We start from the raw sequence: 9,523 nt of genomic DNA on the forward strand, positions 1-9,523 counted from the left end.
CGGGCGGCCGCTTGCCGCGCTTTTGTTGCCGGAGGTAATCTGTGAAGTGATCTTAATTATGGAGGTTCGGCCTGTTCTCTCTCTCCCTCACCTTCTCTCCCTCTCTCCCTCTCTCTCTCTCTCTCTCTCTCTCTCTCTCTCTCTCTCTCTCTCTCTCCCTCTCTATCTCTCTTCCTCTCTGTACACGCTTTTAATCAAACAGCATAGTTAGCTCGTAATGAGGGCGAAGGGAGCACATGCGCTTCTGCTTACACATGCTGCGAGGCTTCGAAGAGGAGGAGAAAGACAAGGATGAAAGGAGTGAGGAAGGATGGAAATGGTAGAGAGAGAGAGGCAGTTTTTAATGACAGGTTTGTTGAGAATTTTTTCGCTAAGCTTGATATCTTCTCTCAAATAGTAGAAGTCTTTAGGTTAAAACTTTTCAAGACAGATGTCAAGTAGCCTTAGATTTTATAAATGTGCGTTTTGTTTTACGATCCAATTTTTCGGTTGGTTCTTGATCAAAAACTAACTTTCCGGTTGTCTTCAGTCCTCATTTTTTTAGAATGTTAGATTTGAATGGGATGAAGTAGTGAGGGGGTGAGCTGGTGCAGGGTGGGAGGGGTACTGGGTGTTAGATGAGATCCATTACAAATAAAAAGCCAGAGCATTGATGAGATGATCTGAGGAGGATTAGACCAACAATCCTGATGGATTCTAAAGAGGTGACCACACTGGGAGAGGCTTGTGTTCGTGTCTAGATGTGAAAATGCTTACGTGTGAAGCATAYGCTCTATGTCTGTGTTATGACAACCCAGCCCCTGTGCCGGGAACTGTTTCCAGGTCACAGCCAGGTCAAAGGTTAATCAGTGAGGGCAAAGATCAGCTCTCAGATACATTGCACTCTGWTGTTTTGGCTCTGTATTTTGACCTCACTTTGTTATCATTGTTATTTTTAAGCATATTTCTGCAATTACAGTTTCTTATATTCATCAGTTAAAACCAGTGCTGAAACAATCAATATTTTGAAGTATTTATTTAGTCAGAGGCCAAACTTTTTCTGGTTTCAGGGAATTTATTGCACAAGTTGAGAGTTTTCTCTGTTTTAAAACACATAAAATTGATTTCCTCACCCTTTGGATCCATTGGTTTGTGTTTATGAAGACCCAGGGGAAAGGGAGGGCTTGTGGGAGGGTAGAAGAAAACTCAAACTGATCTTGTTTAAATATAGAAAGAGTTGTTAAATTTTAATTTTTTTTATTAAATTTTTTACGAGGATAAAGTAAAGAAAAGCATTATTTAGAAAAAAAAAGATTACCAGAAATTTACAGTTATGTATATATGTTTGCTTTTTTTCTTTTACTCATTAAGCAACTAATTTCAGTGTGTGAGGAATATGGGAATAAATCAACAAAACTTAATTAGCAAACATGGTGTTGGATTCCGAGTCTTTACCTATCTGTAGGGTAGGTTCTTAGTTTTTATGCTAGTGTGTGTGAGTGTGTGTGGTTGCATGTGTGTATTACAGTGAGGCTGCTAATTCCTTCAGGGTCAAGAGGAGGGGCCCGGGTTAAACGCTGTGACAGGGGAGGTCAGCAGTGATTAGCTGCCATCTGAACTACTGGCTGGATGCTGAGGAAGCGACGTGTCAGAGAGGGAGGGGAGAGGTGGACTTGCATTACAAGTTTGTTGAATCACTGCATGACCATGTTGAACATTCTCCTTTTTTTTCTTGATCCTCTTCTTTCCACGTGCCTTTATATTATTAAAGGTTGCCTCCATGCTTAAGTAAGGCAAAGCAGATGGGCCTTTTCATAAATCATGCTTATAAGATGATTATAGGCATCACCACCTTCTGTTCTCCCCTTCCCATGCAGAACGGTTGTGCTTGCAACTCGAGTTGCATAAAAAAGAAAGAAAACAAACACTAACCTAAACTATTTAGTTTTACTGACTAACAGAAARGAGAGAATTTGAACCCTAGAGGATAACCCAAAATCTAAAAAAAGAGGACAAAACAAAAATAAAAAAAAATAGAAAGATCAGATTTAGCATTGTCTTTTCTCTCCGTCATCAACTCTTGTTATGTTTCGGAGCTTGGCGCAAAGTTTTTGTAGAACAGGATGTTAAATATAAAGCACTGGGGGTAGGAGGAAGGGAGCTAGAAAAGGGAGTGATGGTGGGGTGTGCATGCATGCGTGCGCTGGATTATGTCTGTGCTGTTGCACTATTCCTTGATGTATGCACCATGTCAGGCAGTCATTGTCTCCTGGGTAAAGAATGATAGTTCAAATACCTAGCATCTCTCCCCTGGTGCTCCAAATGCTTGCCTTTGAAGTTTTTATAATCCATCTGTCATCTGCGTTCAGGGAGGGCACATGTTCTGTACTGCTCAATTACCAAACTCTCTTTTTGCCAACTACAATAAAACAGGAAGCAAATAATATGGGCGACCCTAAAAGAAAAAAAATAATAATAAAAAGAGAAAATAAAAAACAAGTAAAACAAAAAAAGAGGGTCATTGTGGTGTGTTGTGGGGGTGAATCAAAAAAGAGTAAGAGACAGAGGAAGGAATTGCTCGAAATCCTGCGTTCCTGACTTTCTCACGCACTTGATTGTGTCCCCTCGCTGCCTCTCATAACAGTAGAACAAAGCCTGTTTGTTGTGGGTGGAATGCCTAAAATGCTTCCTACTGTTACAATTATGAAGAATTTGATTGAATGTGTATTGTTTCAAGGGCTTGGTGATTTTGATCATTTTTTTAAGTGCCTTAGATTGTTATTCTGCTTCCCCGCGAGAAATAATAACCAGTCACCTAATCAAATTCCATTTGATATAAACATTTCATTTGTTTWAAGGGTTGGTCAATGCTATGAATGTCTGTGAGGGAAAGGGAAAAAAAAAAGTATGTTCTCATTATACATTATTCATCACGGTAGTTTAAAGATGCATGCTGAATGGCTTTTTGTCAGCAGCTGGATTGAGTATCTAATGAAGTTTGTTGCACTTCTTRGTGTTAAAATTGTTTTTAATTGGTGAACGCTTTGTTGTGCTTCACTTTAAAAGCGCCACTGAGCCAACCAGAGAAACTTCAGATAGCTGTCGGAAAAAAAAGCAACAAAAAACAAAAAACAACAAAAAAAACAAAAAAAACAACAACAACAGCAGCAGCAACCGCAAATTACGGCTCTGAAACATTTTTCATTTACATACGCCACAGGCCCCCCTTTTAAGGCTTCTACCTTTTAATTCTTTTTCATATTTAACACTCAGTACAAAACAATAAAAGCCTCAGATCTTTGTGTCTGCGTCCTCGTTTACATTGAAACACCCCCCTCCCATCAGCTCCACCATCATGAAGCATCTTCACTGCGAAGGAGATGAAAAGATTGTTTTGAGAAACTCAGAAGAAAATGTGACGTTCTTTGCTTGCTTCTGAAACTTCCAATATTCTGCCGTAATTGTTTCATACATGTTATATATCTTCATTCTGAGAGTGGGGGAAACAGAGAGAGATGAAGAACACGTCGGCTTCTTTCTTCGTGAATAAAAGGCAGCAGAACCCATCTGGATGGGTGATCCACTGCTGGCCCTCTCACACTCATCGCTGAAATAATACTCCCTCTAATGACTCCCGCATATTCTGAAATCTCCCTTTTGAAATTGGTCTTGGCAGATTATTTGCAGGTACTTGAGTTGCATCTGTTTGCAATTTTGCAAATGTGGAAGACTTTAATGCCGGGCAGGGGAGGGTAGCWGGGAAGAGGCTATTTTAATCCTTGGGATAAGACCGGCTGGATATGTGAAAGGCCTGAAGAGTGGTCTGCACCTTAGGACAAATGCTGGCTTTTTATTTCTTCCAGTGCATATTAAGAACACAGTAGGTTCCACGTTACAYGCAAAAAAGTCCTGGAGGTTTTGAKCATTCACAAAACTTCAGTAGTGAAGTCATGGTTTATCGTTGTGGTGGCAGTGTATTAATGTTCTACCTGAGAGTGGGGGGGTGTGTGGTTACTGTGCATTCGTAACTTGGGGCTCGCCCGCACTGGAGTGGCTTGCTCATTGAGAATTTGAAGCAGGACCGGTCACGTGACRCGATGCCTGAACTACAACCATGGTTGTTACAAAGTCATGGAAACAAACTAGTGCAGGCACGATAACCATAGYGGTAGCTTGAATTGTTAAACATGTAGGTGCAACTACATGGTGAAAGAGTTGGGCATGTAAAGTGTGGTGAGGGGGCATGAAAGTATCACAGAGGTGTGGGGGAAATGTATGAACCTGTTTGGTGTGCATTAACTGCTTAACAGCAAAATGACTGCGGTCACTTTCTAACAGAAGAGCATAGCGGGGTCATCATCCAGTGTGGAGGAGGCTGAAAGGATAGGTGCCCTTTACATGGATGAAGATGATGTCACTGCAAGTTAGTGTGACAGCAGGAGGTCAAGCTGCCTATTAGAAGTGTTAAATCTTGCCACCAAGTCATGATAGATCTTTTTGGATAGGGAGTGTATGTTACATGACATTTTAATTTATTGTGCCCTTTCAATGAGCTCCACCTTTAATAAGTCTTGCCTAAATAAATGAAAACACTTTTTTTTCACCAATCGGTGTTGTGCATCCCATTTGGCAATATAAAGACAACAAACAGTTGAGTTGTGTCCCGCAGTTTGTCCCACATTTTGATTGTCCTGTATAAAACGCAGTGATTAGCAAAGCTAAAGCAGAGCTGAAATGATTGTGACTTCAGTCCCTATTATTTCTACCATGTGGTGAGCAGCTGACCAGCTTAAGCCTTCCCCCCCTTGTTTTTCACCCCCTCCCCTCTTCAACCTCCCCTTTAAAACCATAATAAGGTGCCCTATTGTCCTATGGCAAGGAGCACGGGGGGGCACAGCCGAGCCCACCCAGCTGACTGTAATTTCATAGGTGGTTACAATTAAATTAATTACATGTTTCATCAACACTGTTTATCCAGCCGCATGTTAAATGAAGAACTTTTAACTATGCTTTTTTTGTTTTTGAATTTCTGTTCTGTTCCCTCCATCTCACCCCCCTTAACTCCCCCACCTTTTTTTTGTCCCTAATTTTTCTTTCTCCCTTTCTTTTTTGGTTGTTTTATTAGGGGAGGGGAGGTGCCAGAGGAGGAATTATGCTGAAAGTGTATGCCTTGCAACTTTTCCCCTCCCTGTTGGAAATGTTTATTTGAACAGTAAGCTCATGATTTGAATATTTGTAATCCATGCTTAAATTTACAGGCCAGATGAACTTTTTGGCACAGAATGGCAACCATAAGTAGGATTTTGAGAAAAGCTTTACAAAATTTTAAGCCATGTGCAAGGCTTATATAATTTAGAAGGGGGGATATGCACAAATAAAACAGCCTCTGTCTTATTTACTTTACATATGTGGGAAAAAAAAAAAACCTACATCATATGGCCCCAAACGGTTATATATATTTAGACAGTACTTCTGACCAGTTAGACAACTGAGCAGGAATATGCTCAAGAAAGACACACTAAATTAGTTGAAATGGCCCCAGAAACAATTCCCTTGTGCTGAATGTATCTGAGAGCTAGCTGGGAATGCCACCCATGTACCGGCTGGGCGGTGAGTGTCAGAGTGATAGAGGAAGAGAGAGAGAGGTCACTGAGTCAGGCAGAAGGAAAAGGAAGACTTTCTTAAATGATGCTAATCAGTCCAGAGGGGCCCGGCCCTCTCTCTCTCTCATCAGGCTGCTGTAATTCAGATGTGCCGAGAACCTGGAATTAAATGTGTCACTATGGGACACGCGTGCATGTGTGTGTGCCAGCCACAGTTTGCCTTGCATCTACTTGTATGTGTGTGTGTGTGTGTATATGTGTGTGTGTGTGTGTGTGTGTGTGTGTGTGTGCGTGAGAGAGAGAGAGAGAAAGTGCACGAGGGGTGTTTAGGGGTTAAGTAGAACCAAATTAGTCGATAGGAGAACTAACAGCAGCAGTAGCTTTCTGTGTGGCTACTTCTTGGTGAATGTCAAGATGATTTAGCGCTCTTCTGTGCGCCGTCTGCCTCTGAGCACCAGTCCTCCAATCACTGCTCCGGGGTGTCTGTTTTGTGGCCCTCAGTGCAACAAATGAATAATAAATGTAAAACTGGGCAGCGGGATGGCAAGTTTAAGGGATGGTCAAATCCATAAAATCCTGTAAGGTAACTTTCACAACATGTCAGCGAATCAGCATGTATTTATTTTGAGTGATTTTAAAGAAAAAAAAGACAAGTCAATGGATCAGTGCTGATCGAGTGTTTTTTTTTTAATGATCAAACATTTTAAAACAACTATTTAGCTTAAGAAAATGCAAACAAAAACAATTAAATGAAGTATTAAACCAAAAGCTAGCTATTAAAAATAAAACATGCTATAATAAAAGACTATATTAATCTGAGCATAAATACTGTTGAAGGTGTTCTACCTTCAACCCATTTATTTTTTTTTGTCATTGAAGCAGAGAGCTTTGATGTGTGAGTCTGGTGAGCTGGCATGTTTATATTGCCAGTGAAGGGTGCATGTATACTCTTAACACACATATTGTGTGTATGTGTGTGCTGAGTGGGAAGTGGGAGCGGCGGAGGGGTGCACGTAGGGACGCCAGTTGGGCTAACAGCTGAATCATGGCTTAGCCGCTGCCCCTCGTAGTCATTGGCAGTTAGTGGTGTGAAAAAGCCTTCTCTTTGAGGGCATTATATAGATTAATGTGCTGTGCCTCGGGCAGAGACACACACACACCTCGCCAGCAAGGGATCCTGACTCCGTGCGTGTGTGTGTGTGTGTTTGAGTGTGTGCTTACAGAAAAGAATCAGGAGTAAAGCAGCACTGGATTGTTGAGGTTTAAGTGTGTGTACAAGTGTGCATACTTGAGATTGCGCACATATGTGTGTGCGTGGATGTGAGAAGGGACAGTTCAGGGAGGGTGTTCACACATTTCGCGGAAGGTTTTTTCTGAGCGAGCGCTGAGAGAGAGGCTTCAGTGGGATTCACGTTCACACTCTGGATTTTTGAGTGATTTTTTTGTTTAAGGTAGAAAAGCCGTTCAGTGATGCAGCAAATCCTGCGGGGAATCTCACGTCTGGGTTACATTCATTATTAAGGAGAGCAGAGAAAGGATAAAACTTGTAGCTCGACTGTGGCCTTACCTTTTTACTTAAACCAGGAAACACAACTCAGCCTGAGAACYTTTGAGTGTCTTCTTACTTCATTTATCTGTGAGCAAGCGTACAATAAATGGACTGCAAAAAGGGTGACTATATAATTTCCAGGTGTTCAGAATTCCTTTAAACCTGCTACGTTTAAGTCACCTAAATCTAAATCTATGTTGGATTCGAGCCAGAACACAGTAAAAAGGGGATCATGGGGACAGCGTTCCAACAACTTATTTTTGTGTGAATTAGAGGGATGCTTTATGAGTGAGTAACCAGGCAGGGAAGTCCTTTAACTTTCTACTTTCCTCTTCATTCTTTTCCACATTGTTACCATCTGATTTATCTTCTAGCCCAGTGTGATCAGGGTGTAGCTGAACTGATACACAGTATCACAACAAGCATGCAGATGTCATGGCTGGTGAAAGCAAACGGAAAAGTACAATGCTGCTCCAGCTGAGGTTGTGGCTCAAACTTTTTCAGGGGTAAAACAGGACATTAAGTATGTTTGGGCCCTTTTTTCCTTTTTTCCCACTGTTTCTTTTGCTTATTTGATTGTGGTGATTTGTCATGCTTTGGAATTTCCTGGTGTTCCTGCACCCCCCCCACCACTTTTACCAATTTCCTGACAAATGTGAGGGGCAGGATGACCTTAGGTTCATCTTACCAAACACCACTGAAGATTATAGACCTCTCTGTAATTTTGTTTTTGAAATTTAAAGGAGAACATTTGTGTGTGTGTGTGTGTGTGTGTGTGGTTATGTCTTCATACACAATTTAATCCAAAAATTTAACGTAAATTATGCCACATAAAAAGATTATCGTACATGTATGACTGTACCTGACTGAGTTTGCACACATGAGCTCATGCTCGAGCACTCAGAAGCATTCGTCTCCAACCCGTGGTGGTCCAAACAACCTACTTTTGTCTGACAACGGCATCAAGACACGGAGGTGCACATATGCAGAAAGCTATTTGGAAAGGCCTCCTCGTAGCTGTCAGCTTTTATTATGCGCTGAGGTGTCATGTTTGTTAGGAAGCTGAGTGCAGATGGCAGAGTGGAAGAAATGGATCACTAATTTTAACAATGATTAATGAACAGAGATGGAAAATGAATTACATCGGACTATTGGAGGCAAGGAATATTTTCTCTGAAAATGTTAACTTCGGCTGCCAGGCAGCCGGCCGTGTTGTGGGAGTATATTGAGGAGGGGGAGGGTGTGTGTGTGTATGTGTGTGTGTGTGTGTGTACGCACGCACTAAGGTGCAATTTTTCCCTCACATCTTTTGTAGAATCAACACTTCACTGCTCTTGCCTATTACTTTAGAGCTTGCCTGCTTAAACACTGCCTGCTTTATACACTGTTTCGCCCCCTGTGTGTATTGCTCTACCAGTTAAGGTACACACTCTTTATTAAGGTAAACACAGGAAAGGTTAGACTGTCTTAAAATGTTAGCTATTTTCATTACTCTGCAGTGAGCTTTATATCAAATCAGAGTTGTAGCAAATTCAATCAAGTGTTAGTAGCTTTTGGTGTGTGTGTGTCCCCCCCCTACTTCCTGGTAGAACAATAACCTGTCTCAGTGAGTACATCCAATTCAGAAAGGGCTTCAGAAGCTCATCTTTTGATGACATTTATATTTTGGACCATGACAACTTTAGTTATAAATAATTTGCAATTTTTTTTAAATTTTCTTTGCTAAAACTTCATTGAGAATCATTTTGAATCTACTCAGAACTATAAGTGACATCTCACCAGCATGTTTACTTGAGTTAACTATGACAGAAGAAAGTGGCGCATCCACATTTCATACATCCATGTTACAATATAATGGTTTAAAAAAGCACACCTGACATTTCTCATTGCTTGTGATCTGAGCAGAATCCCTTGTAGTGTTTGCTTCCCATCACTTTTTGTATTGCTCTCTAAGACCCCCAACCTACCCGGCCCCACCCACCCCCAGTCACCCTGCCTGTGGTTGTGTCTCTGTTGATGTTTGTCTGGTGGGCGGCTGCACAGTGCAGCATGGTTTAATAGGTAGATGCAAACTATTTTGAATTTAATTAACCTTCTGATGGGAAATACATAAAAGGAGAGAAGGGAGCAACTCCTAGCAGCGATGTGTGTTTGTGTACTTGTGTTTCTGTGTGTGCAAACAGGAGACGGAGAGGAAAAAAAGAGACAGAGGAAGAGATCTCAGGTTACAACAGCATATGCTAAGCACTCAGAAAACATACACAATGCCTTTGGTGAACAAGGTAGTCAGTATGCCCTTGGGAGCCAATTTAGATTGTGACTTAAGGCAACATTGCAGCTTTGTGTGTGTGTGTGTGTGTGTGTGTGTGTGTGTGTGTGTGTGTGTGTGTGT

The 9,523-nt window shown here is 41.4% G+C and overlaps 1 protein-coding gene across 1 annotated transcript in view; it reads left to right on the forward strand.

Annotated features, from left to right (window-relative positions):
* The first annotated feature begins 249 nt into the window (after positions 1 to 249).
* The window catches only part of znf536 (zinc finger protein 536), a 192,327-nt gene continuing 183,053 nt past the window's right edge, over positions 250 to 9,523 (forward strand). Inside the window, exon 1 of the mRNA XM_014007251.1 lies at positions 250 to 350. The gene's annotated coding sequence lies outside the window, so the exon portion shown is untranslated. The remainder of the gene's footprint in view (positions 351 to 9,523) is intronic.

The sequence above is a fragment of the Austrofundulus limnaeus genome, unplaced genomic scaffold (genome assembly GCF_001266775.1).
Source record: "Austrofundulus limnaeus strain Quisiro unplaced genomic scaffold, Austrofundulus_limnaeus-1.0 Scaffold40, whole genome shotgun sequence".
NCBI classification, from domain to species: Eukaryota; Metazoa; Chordata; class Actinopteri; order Cyprinodontiformes; family Rivulidae; genus Austrofundulus; species Austrofundulus limnaeus.